Raw genomic sequence first — 19,526 nt, forward strand, 5'->3', positions numbered from 1 at the left:
ACAAGATCTCATCCTGGAAATAATGCAATAGCCTACACTAAAAAATAATTATGTGGCTTAGTAAATATTACAGTAATATTTAACTTTATAAACTTAATAAAATCTCTCGAATATCGTTTACTTGATTGTTGATTGTTTGAGTTAAACATACCAAAATAATTGACAAAAAATCCAACAGTTCATTTATCTAAAATTTACAGTTATATTTAATTTATTTCACTAAAATAATTTAGTATTTGACTAACCTATTTATTAAGTTGGCTTGAAAAAGCCAACTTACTGAAATCCAATTTAAACTTATTATTAAGTTGACTTGGAAAAGCCTGGGACAAATTGTTCCGGGTAATTTCGGTGGAAACGCGGCTTTAGCTACCAACATAACCTGCAATCCCTTGGTCTGGGGATGGTAAGCACTGGAGACAGCATGTTTGATGTTCAGCGTACTGAAAATGCTGCTGTTGAGCTGCAGAGGGATCATCAGTTAAATTTGCAAGTCTGGATTAATTGTAGACAACAACATATATGTTGAGAGTGACTGGAGAAGGGGGAAAAACAATTAAACCTTTACAAAACTTCACCTTGTTGACAAACTCCTTCCCTTGGTCTGTAATGATTTTCCTGACCATGCCGAACAAGTACAACTTTGTGGTTAGTATTGCAGACACCTCAGCTGCTGTCTTAGATTGCAGGGGTTCTGCAATCACCCACTTAGTGTACAGGTCTGTCATGGTAAGGACATACTTGTGTTGTTGCGTGCCGTTTCTGGCAGTGGTCCAATCAAATCCAAACCAAGCACCTCCCAAGCTTCTTTTACCTGCACGGCACAAAATTAGCATTAGTCAAATGCTGGTAAAACTGTACACAAGCTTGAGACTAGCTTGATAGTCTCATCAGTATGCTAAAACATTGTAAGCAGTACCTTAATGGAATGCAAGATTGGCACAACAGTCTTGATTGGATCATTCAACTGGCAGCGGTGACAAGATCTGACCTAAAAAGTAAAAAACATTTTTAACAGAATGTCTAGAAAAATAGACACATTCTTAAGAATAACTATAAGATACCCATTAAGTATATAATAAAATTATCCATTATTTCACGTCCTGGACAATTGTAGACCAATAGTAGCCAGCAATAACCCTGTTTTGAGTGCCTCTGACACTATGATTGCCAGTCCCAGGGTTATTGTGGCACTCCGTAAGAACAGACCTCTTATTTTCCTCTGACAGGACAACTAGCCGCATGTACTGCCTACTGGGGCCGGTGTAGAAGAATCTATTGTCTGTTTTGAAAGGAAAAAAGAAAACGTCTGAAAGAGTTGAAGTTCAAAGTAAATAGAAAAAGATCATATTACTATCTGATATCTGACAGATTAAACTACATTAAAATCACTTGTATATTAATACCTCGATACGGGAGCTGAACAAGTACAGTTAACACAACTTGATATTTTAAACAGATTTGTGAATTTAGCACCCCCCCCCCCACCCCCCCATTATTATAAAATCTCCTAGTTCTTATACCCCCGGTTTCACAGACAAGGGATAAGCTAGGCCCAGAGAGTAAAATGCATATTTGAGCTGTTTTAAATTAAAGCAACAGTTACTGATATTATATCTTAAAATATGTCAGTGCCATTGTTTTTGACTTAAGATACACACCAGTAATGTTTATTTTTCTAAGGTACGTTTTTTAAGGGTGTCTACAGATATAAACAAGTTAAATTGAATACTTTTAAGACCTTTTTAATGCCACTTTGAATGAAATTTAAGACCAAATATGTGATAGAAATACAAATTACAGATTATATTACAAATGTATATGTAATATTTAATGTTTAACCCCTTAAATTGGCATAGCCATTACATATTTAAAACTGTAATATCCTATACTAAACCTAAACTAATCTTGACAAACTATATATCATTTGAAAGCTTACAATCTCTAGTTTAGATATTTGGTGACGGATCTTCAAAATAAATTGCAGAGGAGCCGTAATTTATCAATGTGCAACAAGAATATTTTCATACTCCTAAGGCGTGTTCAGACCTTTATTTTGAAATAGTGATGAACATGAAAAATCATGAAAGAATGGTAGAAACCTCAGTTTGTTTTCATGCCAAGAGTTCAAAGATAGCATCCATTAAATTCTTTTTGAAAAAAAGGTCTGAAAATGTTTTAAATATAAAGAAAAAATAATAGATTCACTATTTGTGATGTGTTAGCGAGCTATAATGCACATTCGTGTTCTTTTTGTGTTTCTTAGAGGTTTAATTCATTTCAAAATCTGCCAAACTTCCAATACTACTTCTGAATAGGATGTCTACTTCATAAAATGTATGGAAATTGTAAAAATAATGGTTCAGATCACTCAAACCACATATGGAAATGGAGGCCCTTATATGGGCACTCAGTAATGTCAACTAGTGGAAAAGTTTGGTACTGCGCCCAAACTAAATCTCACTGAAAGCTTATTTTTTGAGAAAGCAACCTAAAATTTGAAACACAACTTGTTCAGATTTTTGGCTTTGATTTTTTTTCCACCAGGTTTTGAAAATATATATTTTATATAAAATCTGAATAATTAAAATTTTAACATTGTACATTTTCATAAACTCAAACAATTCTACTAAAATCTGCCAAATGTAGAATCTTACATCTATATTGCAAAGCATTCTTGAATTACAACCATTTAAGTTTAGAATGTGCATTTTCATGTCTATTAAAAAAAGTGGGGTAGGGGTTTAAGGGATTAAGTTAACCTAGGTACCGGTAATTGAAGTAATTTAATATTAACTACTTGTTTATTGAACTAAAATCAATGTAACATTTGCAATCGTGAGAATATTCAGCAAAATACCTCCCGTCATGTTATGTTACTTAACTATATCATATGTTATAAATTAAAAATTTTTTTTTAGAATTTTGACCTCAGTATGTTTCTTCTGTGTTTTGTTTTTTTTGTTTTGCTCATTTGTTTTGATTTTTCTCACTATAAAATCTCTCACAGAGACAGGCAGCACGAGCCTCAACAGCATTACCAGAAATACATTATCAATCGCTGTTTATGTAACAATATCAAAATATCAAAGCGATTTGATGCTTCACTGGTTATTTGACGGACATTCTGAATCTGAATTTTAGACACAAATATAAGACAATGATAAGAACCCGCGGCCACCCTGTTATAAGAGCTACTTATATGCCATAATTGAACTAAAACCTAATTTTGGTTTAATTGTCTGTGAAAACTGGGCAATAGTTACGTTACCTTTGATGATAAAATTCGCAGATGCCCGTTTCACTTTCCGACGCTCTGCATGATTGTCAGGAATTTCTCCTTTTAATAGAAATTCGTGAACTTGCACATAAAATGCAAAAGAATCCATATATCCGCAGATACAGTACAGTACAAATCGTGACGACAAGTAGGCTACAGTTCGAGTAGTTACAGTGACGTCGTTGTCGTAAAACGTTAACGATGACAGGAAGTGGCAGCAAATTTTGCGTTTTTGCACATGCGCAGTACAGATCATGTTTCCGGTACGGATTGAGTAGTGACAAGAACTTCCTACATGCTACACATGCAGTGAATAGCTACATGCTAATAGCGATTAGCTAAGTCCTAAATCATGCCAAGAAAACGCTAATAACTCCAATAGTAACCATCTTTGACAACTACCAACCTAGTAACACCATAGCAACCACCCAGAATACCTTAGCAACCACCCTGAACATCCTAGCAACCGCCCAGAAACTCCATAGCAACCACGCATAATACCATAGCATCCGCTTAGCAACCACCCAAAACACCCTAGCAACTATGGGATTAATATCCTGCCATATCATGGTAAACTATGGTAAATCATGCTAGATTCATGGTAAATCATACTGGAACATGGTAAGTCATGGTAAATCATATACTAGAACATAGTAAATAATTATACATCATCCTAGAACAGGGTAAATCATGGTAAACTTTGATAAATAATGGTAAACTATGGTAAATCATGCTAAATGTATGGTCAACTGTGGTAAATTGTACTAGAACGTGGTAAATCATGGTAAACCATCCTAGTACATGGTAAATCATACTAGAATCATGGTAAATCATACTGGAACATGCAAGTCATGGTAAATCATGATAAATCATACTAGAAAAAGGTAAATCATGGTAATGAGAGGAAGGATTTGCACTCTTTACAGAAGCAATCGTCACGGTCAATCTGCCAGACGCATGCAAAGAACCAGTGCAGAAGCCACCTTTCCAGTAAATACGACTTGTGATTGGACTGTACGTCAGCAGACAGCAAAGCATTGGCCAAGAGCAGAAAGGCCCTCCCTCCAGGCTTTTTATTTTAAGTTGCGAGGTTGCGAAGCTTCATTTTCGCTCAGTCTGAGTTTCAGAGCAGAGCTGCGTGACAACGCTGCCAACAGTCACGCGAGTCGCAAGCTCGCAACTGTGTGCGCGTATCTCCGCAAAGTGGGTGTTGTAAACTCAGCTCTGAAAAAATAGTCTGCAATAGGAGTGCAAATTTAATGTAATGTAATAAGTTTCGCCCTTTCGAACCTCAGTTTTCAGAGTTTCAAAACTTTTTTTCACCTATTCGCACACCAGTTTTCAGATCACGGGTTTCAAGGTTTCAAATCTGGAAAACAAACTATACAGGGAGAACACTGACAAATGTGAAACTCTGAAAAAAAAATTGCGCAACATCATACATTTTTTTTGCAGTTCTGAAGAAGGAAATCTCAAAAACAACATAATGTTTGCAGAGATATTTTTATTTTTTTACATTTTGCAAGCTTGCAAATCTTATTTTTCGATCTTGCAAAACTTTTTTTTTTAAGATTTTGAGTTTTCAAACACTTAGTTTCAACCTTTCTGAACTTTATTTTCAGTTTTGAATCATGGCAGGATATTAATCCCATAAGCAACTGCCTAGCAACACCCTAGTAACCATTCAGAACACCATAGCAACAAGCCAGCAACCACCCAGAATACCCTAGCAACGCCCCTAGCAACCATCCATAATACCCTAGCAACCGCCTAGCAACAACCCAGAACACCCTATCAATTGCCTATCAACGCCCTAGCAACCAATCAGAACACCATAGCAACACCCTAGCAACCACCCAGAATAACTTTGCAACCGCCTAGCAACACAAAAAACTTGCTAGCATAATCATGCTAGCATAATGCTAGCAAGATGTTAACCATGTTATCAAGATGCTAATAATGCTAACATTATGCTAGCGACATGCTAATCATGCTAGCATTATGCTAGCAACATGCTAATCATGCTAGCATCTTTCTAAATACATGTTAATCATGCTAGCATCTTGCTAAAAACATGTTAATCATTCAAGCATTTAGCTTAAACAAAAAACTTTAGCAAACTTTAGCAAATTTAACAACACAAAAAACTTGCTAGCATAATCATGCTAGCATAATACAACATGCTAATCATGTTAACATATTGTTAAAAGCATGTTAACATCATGTATATTAACATGGTAATCATGCTAACAACATGCTAATTTTGTCATCATCTTGCTAAAATCTAGCTAACCGCACCCTAGCAACCGAGTGGCGAGTTTTGCCACTGCAAGCACCATTCACATTCATCTATCTATCTATCTTTCTAACTATCTATCTCTCTATCTGTCTGTCTGTCTATCTATCTCTTTCTAACTATATATCTATCTATTGGCGCTTTTCCACTGCATGGTACGGCTCGGTACGGTTCGACTCGGCGCGGAACGGTTCGGCTTGCTTCGCTTTTCCACTGCGTGGTACGACTCGACTCGGTACGGCACGGTTCGGTTCGCTTTAGCTCGGTTGCTTTTCCACTGCAGTTAGTACCGCTTCAAAGTGGGTGGGACTGATCGTTAATAGTTGCCGCCTCCACTGGCTCGGTAGTCACTTTTTTTTTTTTTTTTTTTTTCTCTACACCGTAGGTCCGGTCAGAGGTGTAGTGGTAAAAAAAGAGGTGGGTAAACTATAAATTCTGGTGGTAAGGTGGGCCACTGCCTACGGTGTATTTATATCCTGATGACATCGCTATAGGCTATCATTTGGGTTATCACTGGTTGTTCCCTCATCATAGGTCACACAATCACTATTCAATTCATACATTAATCTAAGTTCTTGTTAAAAAGACTCAAGAAGGAATAATATGGTTGAAATCTATAAAGTTTACAAAATGACAAAACAGAGAGAACAAAAATATTTTTAACCCGTAATTACAAAACGAAAACGGTTGTTGTATTTTTAAAAGGCAAAGTTGAACACCAAAATTTTAATTTGAACTGTAGCCTAGGCTACACCAAATGCTGCACCAAAAAATAAATATTGACGAATTTTTGTTTATTACTTTTTGCACCTTAATTAAACATTTAAAATATTCACAAATTAATATGGATTTTGTTGTTGTTGATTTATTTTCTAAGACAAAATTAGAACCTGGAAATTATATTATTCCCGCAGTGCTGAATGAGAAGAGCCATATATCTCTGGAACCACAGCCTACAGAAAGGTGATTTATAGGCTAATGATAATAAATGTGTCTGAAAAAAATAACGAGGCATTTCAATTGTTTATTAGCCTAATAAACTATTGTTTTCTAAATCAGTGTCGGCTAAAAACATATCTCCATCTCCGCTGTTAAGCGGATGCGCCTTTAGAGAGAAATGCACCTTTCATACGCATTACATAATCAGAAGGTATTAGCTTTCGATTCGAATTTGTTCGTTTTAAAGTGGACATTTCCAGCTTTAGCCTATTTAGTTTCAGTTCTCGCGCTCCAGTTCACGGAGATCATGAAAGCGCGGCTGATTGTTTTATTTGATTTGACAAAAGCACAACGTTTTCTTGTTATTGCGAGTTTACACAAATAAAAGTAGTTGCAAATAATGTATTATTAGTTTCTGTATGACCAGAAATGATAGAGTATTTTTAATTGTTTCACTATAGGGAAATGCAAGTGTTCGCGCCCGCGCGTCCGTGCCATGCAGTGCGCGCTCACACTCCGCTCCACAAACGCTTGGATATGCGTCAAAATCTTGTGTTTATTTATGATAATCTTAGGCTAGCCCTGTATTATAATGGTCTAACCCGTGCGGCTACTGACAGTAATGCAGCGCAATATAAAAGACTTCGTCTTAGGTTTAACCTCTGAAACTAATAATGAACAATATGAAACTAATAGCCTAAGCTTAATTTAAAATGGCTTAGGAACTATATGCTATAGAGGTGGATAAACGCAATTTGGAGTTGGATAAACGCACTTTGGAGGTGGATAAACGCTATTTCAGAATTTTGGGAGGTGCCCAAACGGCGTGCGTTTAGCCTCTACATCCCTGGGTCCGGTGGTAGCCATGTGCGGGTAAGAGCTGTGCTACTTCTTGGAACACTTTTTCATTCCGTATTGCCCCATCCAGCTCTCGCTGGATCCGCTCCTCGGCAACCAACGAGAAGAACGTCTGCACCTCGTCCACTGACCACGATTCAGCCATTTCTTGTTTGATTTTTTTTAAAACTTCTTTTGTCAAGTAAATACTCTAAAAACAGGTGCTACCGCGTTGGCTGTTATCTGGCTATTTAAATCTAGCGGATTTAGTCGTGTCTCGTATATCGCAAATACAATGACGCTGAAGTGACGATTCTGTCTGACCAATCAGTGATCTGCAGTGTTTTCACGTCACATTTAGTATCGGTACGGTACGCTTGGAACCTAAACAGAGGTGGTACCATTTAAAGCGAGCCGTGCCGTACCGTACCATGCAGTGGAAATGCGCCATAAGTGAGCCGTACCGAACCGAGCCGTACCGTACCATGCAGTGGAAACGCGCCAAAGCGTGCCGTGCCGTACCGAACCGTACCGTACCATGCAGTGGAAAAGCGGTACGGAAGAAAGAGGAAAGAAAGAAGAGGAAATTTTAAATGTTCGCATGTATAATTTCAGACTTAATGTTTTAGTTTGATCAAGGACGTAAACAAATGCCAGCGCTGGCGTTATAGCCACTTAGTTATGCTATTTCGTGTGTCTATGACAAACGCGTACAAACATTTTGAACCTGCAATTTGTAATTATGTACTAATTTTGTAAATGTATTTTCCATGTATACTTTATGAAGTAATTTTTTCGATTTGATCAAGAACGTAAACCAATGCCAACCCGGTTTGTTTATAGTAGCCAGTTAGTTCACTGCTATTTTGTGTGTAGGCTATAAGACAAACGTGTATAAAGTTTAAAAAAAAATTATAATCGCAACAGCAAACTTCAGCTGCGGTATTACTCAGTCATTTATTCAGTAATATTAAATGTTTAATCAGAAGAAAACCGTATCTCAAAAGCTAACAAGTGGCAGCAGTGGCATTTTCAAGTAACAGCGTATCGAAATTATTATATAATATTAGTAGAATAGAATAGAATAGAATAATAATAGGCTAATAATAAAAAAATTACCATTCAGAAACGTTTTGTAAGAGCCGTGTTTGGGGAGGTTCTGCTTGACTCTTCATTGCCGCTTTCTGGGTCTGATTCTGGCTCAAACTGTACGGCAGTATTGACACCATTATTTACATTTGACCGGAGCACATGCGACTTTCGCCCGTAAAGGTGATGGGCGTGAAGTTTCCGGACAATGTGCACTACGCAGTTTAGCCAATTACAACACACTGGCCCAACTAACCAATCTGAGCCCATTGCCTGTTTCTGAGGGAGTGGTTTCATAGAATCAGGAAGTCAACCGGTCGTTCAAATGACAGAGGAGAAAGCATCTTACAATAAAGGGAAAATGTATGAAAAATAAGGCTTAAAAAAAAAAAAAAGACGAAGACATGTTATATTGCACCCAATAAACACAACCATGCAAAGAAAAAAAGCAGTAAACCACCCCTTTAAAATCGGTGTAGATAGAACGGTGTTGTCTTAGCGGCCTCTAATCTAATGATCGTTGCGACGGAAGTGAATCAATCAAAACTAACTTTAGCTGGAAAATATCTTTATTCAAGAACTGCTATAAAGCCAAAACAATCTCTGTTATCTTAAATTATCAGTTTATCACTGTAAAGCCGCTTTGAAACAATGGTTAAAAGCACTATATAAATAAAGATGACTTGACTTGTCTTGACTACCATACAGCATAACTGAGTCAGAAGACTGAAATAAGAGGTTGAAATGAGATCCGATCCAGATGGATTAAGCTGTATTCCTGTAAATGTTTTATTTTTTGAAAATGTGTTATTGAATTTAAATGTTACATGTAACAAAATGCTTTCTCTGTATTCAGGTTTGACTGTAGAACTGATAATGCAAAAACGTGTACACTTCAAATCAAAATGTGTTTTTTTTTATTGACCCTTGTCTGATCTGAAAGCATTGTTTGATTTTGAGTACAGTCAATGGTTTTGTGAGTTTAGTTAAAAAAAAAAAATTTGTGTTGAATGTTGTGAGAAAATAGGTGAAGGTTTTAAGAAATGTGTCTTAGCAATTGTGAAAAACTGTAAAATGCCTGTGATGTAGACAAAGTCATCAGGCCGGGCCCAACATGATTGATGTTTTGATTTTGATTCTGAGTGTACTATAACATGCTTTTAAATTAGAGTTTTTTTACTGTAACCTTTTTGGAGTTGGACTAATGTATTTTTACACTACTATATGCAAGTGCTGAATATACAGACATTACTACAATATTCAGTACAATACTATACTTGCAGTGCATAGCCTACAGTGTTCAATTTATTCACCTGTAAGTTGCAATTACTATAGCCTACTTTTTTTTACATAAAACTGCAACATTTATTTACTTTGTTGCAATACTTGTTTTTTGTAACTGCATACTTTGGATTCTGTGTTGTCCATTTTTTGATGTAGTGTGTAATGACTTCTCTGTAGTGTTTATAATATTGGGCTGTGTGTATGATCTGAAAGCATTGGTTGTTCTCTTTCGAGAGGTTCTCTCGTACTGCGTAATTGTAAGCCGCGCTATATTGGTCCAATGAGGGTTTCCAATAATACGGGGAAGGTTTCTTGCGTGTTCCGTCTTTCCTGTCATGAAGGTAAGAGGATCAGACAGCAAACGCGGAGAAACAAAGTCACTTTAATAGATCACAGGCTTGCCAGAGAGTTCAATACACAACAGAAATTGTCCGTAAAGAAAAACAAAGAGCAATAAGGTCCAAATAAGGTCTCGGCTTGTTGATAGCAAAAGAGCAGTCAGCCCGGAGGGAACCAGAAGAGCAGGTGATAGCTCCGTGTGACGGGGAAGGTAGCAGGCTGGCTCTTCCCAGGGAGAGTCGAGGCAAGTGAAGATTCTCCGGCTCCGAGTAGAAAACTTAATAATATTCGGCTCCCAACATGACAGGACTAAGACACGACAGAGACATAGGGATTAGACGGCGTTCAGTACACATGAGAAAATGCAATACTCAGGCAAAGACGGGTAGAAAAGGGGGAAAAGAAATAGGAACGTTAATGAGAGGAAAAGAGGAATCAGGTGAGGAAGGGATGGTTAAAAGTAAAAGAGAAACAGCTGAGTTGAATGAGGATTAATTGAGGAGGAGTGTGCATCAATGAGAATATATCAGTAATGAGTGAGTGAGAACCAGGATCATGACATTTCCAGCATCTCAAAGTAATTTGGTTAAATAAGACACATGTTCTCATATGCAATTATCTCGTTTTAATCTGACTCCATGAATTAAAATTTTCAATGTGAAATAAGGTTATGTTTACACTTAAAATAGTTACAACATGGATGTAATGAAATGATAATTCAAACCATTAACTGCACCCAGCATAAATGTAAAATGTTACCTGAGAGAGAGCAAGAGCAAAGACAGAGAGCCTCTGTCTCAAGACCAGCTCAGCATCCCAAGACAAAGAGACAGAAGAACAGTTACAATCTTGTTTTGTCATTTCCTCCGACCATGTGACTAACACCCAGGTGTGAGATATTCAAACTGACCAATCGGATGATCACAACTTCCCTATGGTCCCAAACCTCTGGCCTACATCACTCTTAGCACTGCTGTGCTGAAAATGTCTGAGAGAAAAGCAAATGTCTTTGTTGCTATGAAATAATCTTGGATTATTTCCAACCTTACAGTCCGCCGTTTGGCACCATTGGCCACACGCATGGAATCCAAAGGCGGCACAATCCACCTTGTGTGCAGTTGCATCTTCAGACTTTTCGTCCAGGCTTTGTAGTAATAGCAGTTTGCCAGTGTTCAGTCTTTGTTCACCATCCAGAGGAGGCTCCATCAAATGGTCTTTCACCGTTCATAGATGTGCAATTCATCCATCACACACTTCACACCTCCACAAGAACAGGCACGGAATCTGGGAGCAAACGAGTGGGACAGCAATCTGGCAGCTGTCTCTTTTTGAACCAGGACACAGGATATGAACTTCGGTAGCAGTGATCCTGTGATTTAAAAGAGCATCCAACACAACAAACAGCAAAAGTAGACACATGGCATTTGTCATTAGTCAAAGGATTAATATGGTCAGATTACAGTTTTTGCCCGTTGCTTGAACACATTTTGCAAAATTTCGCTCATTGTGCCAAAACTCTACCCACAAGTAAACATGACACAACACTGGGAAATATACCATTCACATCTGTGTCATATTGAAACTCTACTATAAAAACCTAAACTCTGCTATCAAAACCTAACATTCCTTTGTCCAAAACTCTGATGACAAAATGACACATACTTGCATCATATGCATACACTTTCAGATCAGGGGGAACACACTAGTCTACTTTATATAACACACTGCAGTCTTTTATTTTCACTGTTTATTCAGAAGGCACATTTTCAAACAACCAAAAAAGCCAATAGGCCTACTCAATATTGTACATTGCAGCACTGTACATTACAGTAACATTAATTCAGATAAAGCAAATAATAAAAATAAAAATAAATAAATAATAATAATAGAAAAAACACTATATAAAACACTTGTGCATACGTGGGCTCATGGATACGTGGGCCTGTTCCATTGCCTGCACAAGAGGCATGCGGGCATGTACTGTAAGTAATCATGGCAGGGGTGTAGCACAAGATCCCGGGCCCTATGTATAGGCGGTCCTGATTGGCCCCCATGTTCCAAATAAAATATATTCCAGACTTTTCAAGGGCCCTCTCTCTCCTTGGGGCCCTGATAATCAGTACTGGTTTTACCCCCAGTCCGACGCCCCTGAATCATGGTATGTTTCACAAAAACTACCATGTTGGCTGCAAAAGGAGAATTAGCACCCTGCACAATGCCCTGTACGCGTGATGTGGTACAGTAATGTGATATACTGTAGTACAGTGCTCTAAATACCATCTGAGTAGAGTAGAAGGTAGAGAGGTGAAGACACCTGTTTTCACTGTGAAGCGGCTTAGATGTGGGTGGACTCTCTGCCCAGCTTCCCTCATAGTCAGGCCATGGTTGATGACATGGTCCACCAAAGTTGCTCTTATATCATCAGAAATAGGGGTCCGTACATGGCCTCTTCGACCTTGACCTTGTCCTCCTCCTCCTCTTCCTCCTCCTCATTCTCCTCCTCCTCTTCCTCTCCCTCCATCCATGCTTGCAAAGTTCTTGAAATGGCTAAACTGTGGGCTTTTTGTAGCTGATTGGTGTTCAGTTTTGCAAGGAAGTGCCTTCAAGTGTGTTTTTGAGTGGTTGCAATTAACCGATGTGTTTTGTATTTTGGATACATGTGTTTTCCAAATGGCACCCTGAGATTTCATTTTTGAACGAAGTGTCTTATGTATGAAATAGAGTGTAGTATGCAGGACCAAGTGTGTTGCATAAAGGAGTAAGTGTGTTGCAGAATTGCAACTAGAGTGCAAAGCAGCGCTTTTGTTTAAGGTATGGGCACATGTGTTTGAGGTATGGTAAAAAAAAGCTTCAAGTTGTGTTACTTTAGTCTAAGTGTTTAAGCAACGGGCAAAAACTGTAAAATTTGTCTCTGGCAAAAAGCCCTTACATTGATGTATTTACAGTAATATTCAACAATATTATAGATCTGCCTTAAGGTGGACAATGATGAAATAGTTTTTTTGTATTATTTTCATGTTATCACTGTGAAGCTGCTTTGATACAATCTGTATTGTAAAAAGCGCTATATAAATAAAGGTGACTTGACTAATGTAGAAATGAAGAAATAGTTTCTTAATGTGGATAGTGGATTGACCATGTGCATTAGGTAGACATTCCATCTTTAAACATAAGCAATATGTTTTTCTACCTTACAAGGAAGTTGTAAGTCTCTCTGTGATGTATATAAGCTGAATCGTACTGTACCACCTCAGAGAAGCATTAAGGCATGATGAGGGGGTGAGAGGAAGGAGGAAACATAGAGATTATGGGGTAAGGAAGGAGAAACCCAGAAACCATTTACATCTAGCATGATGGAGTGAGAAGATAGAATAATGGGGAATAGATCAATTTAGAAGGAAGACCTCCTCTCATATAGCCTTATTCTTATTTGCCTGTGTTTCTCTCTGTCTGACACATGACACATGTTCAAATAATAAATCTCTTGGCAAAATATCAGGTGTAGCTTCCGTGATTCAACAATTATGGGGGAAGCATGATTTTTAGAATCTACAGGGTTAACAATGTAGATTGTTTCAAAGCTGCTTTACAGAGATAAACTTATAATTTAAGGTAACAGATTGTTTTGGCTTTATAGCAGTTCTTGAATAATGTTATTTTCCAGCTAAAGTTAGTTTTGATTCATTCACTTCCGTTGAAAGGATAATTTGTTATTAAATTAGAGACCGCTAAGACGACACTGTTCTCTCTAAACAGACTTTAAACGTGAACCTGTGAGAAACGCTGATGGCGCTCACTTGCGCATCAATAATTAATTCTATAGTTCTCTTACGAGAGGTTCTCTCGTACTGCGTACTGAAAGTACGCACCGGGTAAAGTCTCTTTGCTCGAGATATTGAAGCCAAAATTTATCCTTAAATTTCCATATCTTGTAAACGCAGTGCAGCAGCAGTCAGACCTAGAGCGGGCAATCTAGCGCGCTCATTGGCTGCTCCGCGGCAACTGCTGCAGCCTACCACTGAGCCCCTGGCGTGACGTCGCGCCCTCACGCGGCCAAGCCCGCCAAAATGGGAGTGGCTTAGCGTATATAAGGGGCAGTTCAGGCTGCTAACACTCGATTTTAATCTCTTCAGCGACGCTCTACGCTACGCTGACCTCCGAGAGAAGCCGCCGCCGTCGAATCCAGCGACCAGCCAGCTTAGGACAGCGCCTGAGGAAGCCGGCCGTCTTCGCCACCTTCAGCCGTCCGTGCCAGCTACGCTATCCGGCGACAAAGTATCCTTTTCCAATACCTCTCCGTGAGCTCGCCGCCGCGACTCACGTCCTAAAAGAGCAAAGGCGTTTGTACAAAAATGCCTCGTCTTTCCTGCGGTTCGTGCCGAACCGCGCTCAGCGACGGAGACCGCCACGTGATATGCGCTCTCTGCCTGGGCCGAGACCACGCAGCCATCGCTCTCTCGACGGGTGGCTGCATCGAGTGCGACGAGATGGCGATTTCGACCCTGCGGGCTCGACTCGCCCTCTTCGACGTCGAGGCTGTCGCTCCGCCTCTCTCCAGTGGCCCGCGAAAGAAGAAGCGCCGTGCCCAGAGACTCCCGGAGCCCGTCGCTCGCGAACGCTCGCCGGAACCTTCCCCTCGAGCTTCGCGTTCCCCTTCACCGCCCCCCCTTCCCGACGCGCAGATGACGGCTTCGGCCCTCACTGCCGTCGACACAGGGGACGAGGCGGGGGACGACGCCATCGACAGCTGTTCTCTCCTGGCGTCGGACAGTGAAGAGTGGTCTGGATCTACACACTCCACCTCCTCTTCGACGCAGGAACCTGGCAAGGCCCGGTCTAATGTGGACGCCGAACTTATCCGCCTCCTCACCATGGCCGTTGACCAACTGGGCCTGGACTGGTCTCCACCGGAGGCGCCCGCGCCCAACAGGCTCGATGGGTGCTTTTTACCTAGCCGCCGCCTAGCGCCTGCCTCTAGGTCAGCACCCTTCCTGCCGGAGCTCCACAGCGAGCTCTCTAAATCGTGGAATGCTCCATTCTCCGCGAGACTCCGCTCCCCTGCTTCCTCGACTCTCTCCCACGTGGACGGAGCCGTCGAAAAAGGCTACAGCCGGATTCCCCCAGTGGAAGAGGCGGTCGCAGTGCATCTTTGCCCGCCATCACCAAAATGGCGCTCAAAGTCTGCCCTCCCGTCGAAAGCCTGCAGGACCACTTCAGCCCTTGTCGGCCGCGCTTTCGCCGCCGCCGGACAAGCCGCTTCCGCCCTGCATTCTATGGCTGTCCTCCAGATCCTCCAGGCCGAACTCCTCCGCCGTTTGGACGAGAAACGCCCGGTTCAGGACATCGTGACGGATCTGCGCAGCGCGACGGATCTTTCCCTCCGCGCCACGAAATCCGCAGCACAGGCGATGGGACGATGCATGGCTTCACTCACGGTAACGGAGAGGCACCTTTGGCTGACGCTCGCCGAGATGAGTGAGTCTGAGCGCGCCGTGTTCCTCAACGCCCCGCTCTCCCCCGCCGGCCTCTTCGGCCCTGCGGTGACCGGGATCGTGGAAAGGTTTTCTGAGGTACAGAAAACTTCTCAAGCCATGAAGCTGTTCCTCCCACGACGCGTTAGCTCCGCTGCAGGCCGCTCCCAGCAGCCTCCTGCACGAAGCTCATCGCAACAACGCCCATCGCAGCCTCCATCAGCTTCGCAGCAGCGACAGGGCGGCCGCCCTCGATCGCGCTCAAACAGCCGTCACAGACCGCCTCCCCCCCAGGGACCGCGACAGAAGATCGTGCTGAAGCCTGAAGCCGCGAAATCCTCCTAGCCACCGCGAAGAGGAAAAGATGCGCGAGTCCCGCCGCCGCCGCCGGACCGCCATCAAAGTTAGCCGCTCTGTCAGTCCCCTTAAACAAGGCTACTGCAGTTGTGTATTCAGCAGCCAACGAGCCACTCACAGTACACGCTCGCCTGCACACAAACGCCGTTTTCACGGCGACCCAGATAAATCACAAAAAGAGTGTAATGTCTGTATATACGGCTCACGCCGATTGTGTTCTATGTGTAGAAAATGTGCCCACTCCAATGTGTTCACCCCTACACACAAGCACGCCCCCCAGGTTTGTCACAGAGCCCACTCATATAAAGCGGGCACGCGCCGCTCGAGTGTTAAATGTAGGATTTGTGCCCACGTCCCAGTGCCCACACCTACAAAATGTCCGCTCTGCTGTACAGTTATCACGGGGGGCGAAACTAATAAAGCCAATAGGCCGTGTTTCAGATATAAGCGCCGCACGTGCTCACGAGCACGCGCGCTCACTGACGAACACTGTTCCCCCCATATCGCTCACAAGCACCGCTGTTCGCGCCACAGACTATTCTCCGTCCCTAGCGACCGAGTTACTGAATGCGAAACGGCAGGCTGCTGTAACCAGCGAGCAGCATTACTCAGCAAACGAGGGCGCGCGCGCCGCGCTGATACCTCCGTTTCAGTTCCTCGAGCCCGCGCAGTGCGGCGCTCAGGACGCGGAGACCATTCTGCCCCTAGCTATGCGTGCGAAAGCATGGGAAGCTATCCCGGGCGTGTCAGAATGGGTGCTGAAGGTTGTAAGACAAGGCTATACACTGCAGTTCGCTCGCCGTCCCCCGCGCTTCCGAGCCCGTACAGTGACGAGCGTGAACCCAGAAGTAGCACACCTACTTCGCGCAGAAATAGCAAAACTGTTATGCAAGGGGGCGATAGAGCCGGTACGTCCTTCTATGAGCGAGTCAGGCTTTTACAGCCGTTATTTTCTCGTGCCCAAGAAGGACGGAGCGCTCAGACCTATATTAGATCTGAGACATTTGAACAAAGCTCTTATGAAAAGACCGTTCAAAATGATCACGACCAGACAAATCCTCGCGCAAATTCGCCCGAGGGACTGGTTCATTTCTCTCGATCTGAAAGACGCGTACTTTCAGATTCAGATCATACCCCGTCACAGGCCATTCTTGAGATTCGCCTTCGACGGTCAGGTATATCAGTACACCGTCCTGCCGTTCGGCCTGTCTTTAGCACCCCGTACATTTACGAAGTGCATGGACGCGGCGCTCGCTCCCCTGAGGCGTCAGGGGATGCGAATATTGAACTATCTGGACGATTGGCTGATTTTAGCACAATCAGAGGCGGAACTTGTGTCTCACAGAGCTGTGCTACTCAGTCATCTGGAAAACCTGGGTCTCACGGTCAATTGGACCAAGAGCTCACTGCTGCCCCGTCAGTCAGCTTCCTTTCTGGGAATACAGCTCGACTCAGTGGCAATGACGGCTCGCTTGTCAACACAGCGCGCGCGCCGTGTTCAGCGTTTGGCCGCATCTTTCCAGAAAGACAAAGTGTTTCCCCTGAAAACGTTTCAGAGATTGCTGGGCTTTATGGCCTCAGCCGCAGCAGTGCTCCGGCTAGGTCTATTGCGTATGCGCCCCCTGCAACGATGGCTCAACGCTCGTGTACACCACCGAGCTTGGGCTTCCGGCGGTTACCGAATCAGAGTGACTCAGAGCTGTGTTTCAGCTCTGCAGCCCTGGCTTGTGACCGACTGGTATCAGCGGGGAGTTATGATGGGAACTGTCTCGTACCGAAAAGTTATCTCGACGGACGCTTCCAACCTCGGTTGGGGCGGGATATTCGAGGGCAGACCGGTCTTTGGCCTATGGTCAGACACGGAGAAGCTCCTCCATATAAACTGTCTGGAGATGATAGCGGTCGAGTACACTGTGAAACACTTCCTCCCTTTTCTGCGGGGCCACCACGTACTGGTTCGAACGGACAACATGTCTGTGGTATCGTACGTGAACCGCCAGGGCGGTGTCAGATCCAGGGCACTCTGCGATCTGGCGGAACGCCTCCTCGTCTGGGCTCAGCACCACGTGCGCTCGCTCAGAGCCACGCATGTGCCAGGACGCCTGAACGACGGACCGGACAGACTGTCCAGGAACAACGTTCCCCTCGGGGAATGGTCCCTGCACCCTCAGTCAGTCCAGTTACTGTGGCACCGTTTCGGCAAGGCGGAAGTCGACCTATTCGCGTCGACAGACAACGCCCATTGCCTAAGGTTCTTTTCAAAGAACGAGGACGCTCTGGCCCAGACATGGCCCAGATGCCCGTTATACGCGTTCCCTCCGGTCTCATTGTTACCACAAGTAATCAAGAGAATCAGGGAAATGCGTCACTCGGTGCTCCTCATAGCCCCCCGATGGGAGAACCAGACATGGTTCTCGGAGTTGGTGCGGCTGTCAGACTCAGCCCCATGGCCGATCCCGGTGAGGAAAGACCTCCTTTCCCAAGCCGGCGGATCGATTTGGCATCCTCATCCAGAGCTATGGTCTCTGCATGCATGGATAATCAATGGGTACCCGTTGTTTTGCCAGAAGGGGTCGTGAACACGATCACGCAATCTAGAGCCCCCTCTACCAGGCGGCTTTATGCGTCTAAATGGTCGGTGTTTACTAAATGGTGCACGGACCAGGGCTTACAGCCTCAAACGTGCGGAGTCTCGTGGGTGCTTTGCTTCCTTCAAGAGATGTTGGAAAGGGGCAGGTCCCCCTCCACGCTCAAAGTATATGTCGCGGCCATCGCAGCGTTCGCCGAGTCGACGCTCGGCCAGGCGATAGGAAGGAATGAGCTCATCATCCGCTTCCTTAGAGGAGCTAGGAGGATGAATCCCCCACGGCCCCCCTCGGTTCCTTTCTGGGATCTTTCCCTGGTCCTAGAGGCCCTGAAAGCACATCCCTTCGAACCACTTCACTCTGTGGATTTGAAGTACCTCGCGCTCAAAACCGTGTTTCTGATCGCTCTTGCATCAGTTAAACGTGTGGGTGACTTGCACGCGCTCTCTGTGAGTGCTACGTGCCTCGAGTTTGGACCTAATGACTCTAAAGTCATCCTTAAACCGAGACATGGTTATGTCCCCAAAGCGATCGGTACCCCGTTCAGAGCACAGATCATTTCGCTCTCAGCTTTGCCGGCATCAGACAACGAGGTCGATACGAACCTCCTTTGTCCTGTCAGAGCACTGAGAATTTACGTCACGCGCTCCGCCGCCTTCAGGCGCTCGGAGCAGCTTTTTGTTTCGTTCGGTGGGCGCACCAAAGGTCTCGCCGCCTCGAAACACAGCCTATCCAGATGGATAGTGGACGCTATTGCTGCGGCTTACGCGTCAAAAGACCTGCAATGCCCCTTGGGCGTTAGGGCTCATTCCACCAGAGGCATGGCCTCGTCGTGGGCTTGGTCCAGCGGGATTTCTATTCATGACATTTGTACGGCGGCAGGCTGGGCCTCCCCGTCTACATTTGTTAGGTTCTACAACCTAGAAGTCCCCGCCTTGCAGGCTAGACTCCTTTCAGTCTGAAAAAAAAAAAAAAAAAGTCCTAGCGACTCACTTGTGAACTGCGCTACAAGGGTAGATGTGTTCAAATATAAGACCGGCAGTGCCGCT

The sequence above is a fragment of the Phoxinus phoxinus genome (assembly GCF_949152265.1).
Source record: "Phoxinus phoxinus genome assembly, chromosome: 2".
In the NCBI taxonomy this organism is placed as follows: Eukaryota; Metazoa; Chordata; class Actinopteri; order Cypriniformes; family Leuciscidae; genus Phoxinus; species Phoxinus phoxinus.